Source organism: Convolutriloba macropyga, chromosome 4 (assembly GCF_964194025.1).
Source record: "Convolutriloba macropyga chromosome 4, txConMacr16.3, whole genome shotgun sequence".
NCBI classification, from domain to species: domain Eukaryota; kingdom Metazoa; phylum Xenacoelomorpha; order Acoela; family Convolutidae; genus Convolutriloba; species Convolutriloba macropyga.
In genome coordinates, this window is record NC_134471.1 from 21,637,128 (window position 1) to 21,641,312 (window position 4,185).

Here is a 4,185-nt window from a genome sequence, read left to right on the forward strand (position 1 = left end):
GGGGGAAATACCTCGATCGGAAACAGCAGCATTAATTTCAGGAGAAATAACCCGATCGGACACAGAAGGTTTGTCAGAAAGAGAATTTTCCGAAGATGGAGTAAAGTCTTCTCGTGGCGAGTCAAACACGTTCTCCGCAGAAGCATGGGAATCAAGTGACGTTCGTTCGGAGCTTGTTGTTTCTAATTGAGAGATACTGCTTTCTGTCGTCTGTTCCGACTCAAAGTCGTTTCCTACCGTCTGAATGTTGGCTGATAGGTTAGGTAGTTCGGGTGAACCATAAATGCTTAACGGACTGCTTGTTAATTCATTGACCTTTTCTATTAATTTACGACCTCTAAGTTTTTGCTTTTTTGGTGGACAAGGCGAACAGTGTGAAGATGATTGTTCTCCCTCTAAATCAACTAACACCTCGTTTGCAAGATCATCGAGCAAATTTTGCAGTAAAAGTTCAAAAATACAATCGCATTCTGCATTTCTTCTTTCCTTTAAACGGCAAGTGCAGCAGAGACACTCGTTTTCTTCGAAAAATTCGGGACCATACTTAACGAAAATTTCGTCCCCTGGGTAAATTTTTTTCTTGATCCTCAACTGGACTATTCCTGAATCACTCGAAAAATCATACTCACAATTGGGCTCACAATTGGAGTTCACAAAACGAATGGGACCAAGTAAAAGTAATTGCTGTCCTGTGCGTTCAGAGGACATAACTGATAGATTTGTCACCGCACCAAATGGAACTGGGGCTACAAAACCTGAAGGTTTCCGTTTGAAAATCTCGGGCGGGTGAACAACACTTTTTCCTCTATAAACTAGTCGGTAGCCTCCAAAGTTGTCATGCTCAATTGCAAACGTAGGTGCCAGATCTTTGTACGATTGGCACAGGATTTCAAACGTCTCTTTCCATTTCAAGTCACTCTTAATTTTTCGCAGGAAAATACATTCTCTTAAAGGTTGAATAGGCGTCATTGCAGGTCTATCAGGTGTCTGAACAAATTTCTCTACCGCAAAATAATCGCATTGAGCAAGCACTGACCATTCAAGTTTTTTAGGCAGCATTATCTCTAGAAATAGGGAAAATTTGAAAAACCTTTGTTTTCATGCATCCGAAAATTTTTTGAAAAAAAGAGCAAACAAAAACGTCAATTTATCAAATCGGAAAGCCGGAGAGCAACTAATCAAAAGAACGAGAAGGTTATTCAATGAAGATGCCTTGAAAAGAAACAGATAAATTTAATCCATATGAACTCATGAAAAGTTGAGCAACGAAGCGCATTTTAAAAAGCACATACAGTTAAGAAAATGTAAATGTCCACCAGAGATATTGTTTTTCTGGAGAGTCGGTTAATGAACACCACTTTCAGAGAACAGTTACTAGTCATAGCTCTTCCGAAGTTTCTTCAGCGTTGACTGTTTCCGTCAATCTTGTTTGACTTGGTCCCGGCGCCGATCTCATACCATCTTCCTTTGGTTCGTTGCTCTTGCGTCCGCCAGACCGGATCTCATTTGCGCGGTTATTTAGGCTTGCTTTTGCTAGCTCGTAACAGTGGAGCCACTGATCCTCGTACTTAAGTCGAAAGAGATCTGAAGTAAAAAACAGCAAAAATTGATCAATTGCATTTACTATTTGAAAAACGGACCAGTTTTCTAAGATCTGTAAATTGTTTTCGTTGGCTCTTGTAAAACATTTAAAACCGCAAGAACTCTGCCATTTAAAAAAAACAAATTAAAAACTATAAGACCTCACAAACCTTTGAAAAGAGTCTTTCTTGTCGGTGAAAAATCAGTCCTGGAGACTACACCCTGTTTTTGCTTTATCTTTGGAGACAACATTTGTTGCTTTATTTCCTCAACAGTCCACAACCGTTTGGACGCGTTCCTTCCGACCAATTGAGGCGTTGCTCCACCAGTTGTCGCTAAATCGGTACCTTCTCCTGGGCCCTTTGTAATGAGAAGCAAGGCCTCATCTCTTTCCGGAAAGCTTTTGGCCACTGGGAGGAGAACACCCAGTTTGGACACTTCGGTAGTCTAGAAAAACTTTGCTTAAAAATAGGATCATTTCGCTCCTTTGTATTTACATTGAAAAAATAACTCTTTCAAAAATTCTCAGCAACTTCAATATTTTCTCGTTTTTTATATTATGTTTTTTATTTGCTCATTTAAATTTTTGAGTTTTAAAACCATTGCTCCTAATGTTTACTGAATTCTCTACTATTTACTTACAAGCTGCTTAATAGCGTTGGTCGACATCTGAATCTCCCTGTAATTCTTGTTTGAAAGTGATTTCAGTTCAGGTCTGAGCTCAGTCATACAATTTACTATGAGTGTCGCAGCTTCCATAATTTTGTCTGCTGCATTCTTCATAGCATCGGAGGCTTCACGATCAACTCTGCGAATCTTTGTTTCAGAAATCTCATCCGGGTTGATTGCTTTGCTCCGTTTCAGCTCGATTTTCTTATTCACCCCTGGTGTAGAGGAAAGAGGTTTCTTTTCATGTTCTTTGCACTTGTCTGCGGGTTCGTCGCCTATTGCGTTGCAGTCAGGTTCGTCAATTCCATTAGGCTCATACTGCAACTCGCTGAAAGTTTTTGATACCTCTTCCGGGTCTAAGACTTTAACAGGCACACTCTGTGATTCTGCTTGCCCCTCAGTTGCGTATGCATCCATGATTAGTTGGTCTTCTTTGCTTGAGCTCTGAGAACACGATTGGCCTACATCTAACTTTCGTCTTACTCCTTGTGACCCACAATGTTCGTTGAGCAAAATTTGATTAACATCGTCGTAAACTGTCATATTTGGGTCTCGCTCAGGGATATAGCGTGCAAAGCTGCTATTTCCGTTCGGATCGGTTATTTTAATAAGTGTATTTGCTTCCCATTCATTGCAAAACTCCTCGCCTCCTACCGTTAGCACCTCCGCTGTCCAAATGTAGGATTTTGTGCGTGGATTTTTTCTTGACCATTTAACGTTTATGAATTCGCCTTGCTAAAATCATGTCTTATTTGCGGTTGTTATTATTTTCCAAAAAGCTTAAATTCAAAAACTTTTCTGATCAATAAAATTTCATAATAAAACGCTTTCCACTCGAGAGAACATTTGTTTCTTTTTTAAAAAATATAAAGAAAAATAGAAAACACGTACTCACTTTTATATTTAAACGTTCGGATAAATCAAGACAAACAGAATCCCCAAGAGCGCGGACCACGCTGCAGGTGTTATCTTCAAACAATATGAGCCAGTGGACCTTCTTAAGTTGATCCTTCGCTATCTTTAAGGCGTTTTCCTTAGATTGCCTCTCAGTAACACCCAACCCACGGTTCGTACGTGGTGGCAATCTAGTCTTTCCATCCTATAAAAAGGACGTTAGCAGTTTATTCCGTATAGGATGCTATCATCAGACTAAAACTATTGCTTCAAAACTCGTCAAGAGTAATATTTTTATTTAGAAATATAACCAAAAATTTGCCAGCTCGGCTATAAGGGCCTCGTTATAATCGTGCTGAAACCGCTTTAGGACTAATACTCAGAAATTAGGGCTTATAAGCTTGGCCCTACTTAGATGCGCACTTTTTGTCTATAACTAGTAAAGGTTCACAGAGTTCAGTAGTCATTTTTTTAGTGACGTAAGTCACGCAATTGACCAATGACCAAAAAGCCGAAATGACGCCATGCACACAAATTTTACTGCGAAGCAGTCGGAATCCTTGAAGTTAATAAAAGCCAATTCCGAGAAGTCAGATGATACGACTCACCGAATTTTAAAAACCACAATATCCCCAATAATAGCCGCTATCGCTTCGCGGCTACCTACCTATCTATCTATCTATCTATCTATCTATCTATCTATCTATCTATCTATCTATCTATCTATCTATCTATCTATCTATCTATCTATCTATCTATCTATCTATCTATCTATCTATCTATCTATCTATCTATCTATCTATCTATCTATCTATCTGTCTGTCTATCTATCTATCTATCTATCTATCTATCTATCTATCTATCTATCTATCTATCTATCTATCTATCTATCTATCTATCTATCTATCTATCTATCTATCTATCTATCTATCTATCTATCTATCTATCTATCTATCTATCTATCTATCTATCTATCTATCTATCTATCTATCAATCAATCTATCAATCTATCTATCTATCAATCTATCTATCAATCTATCT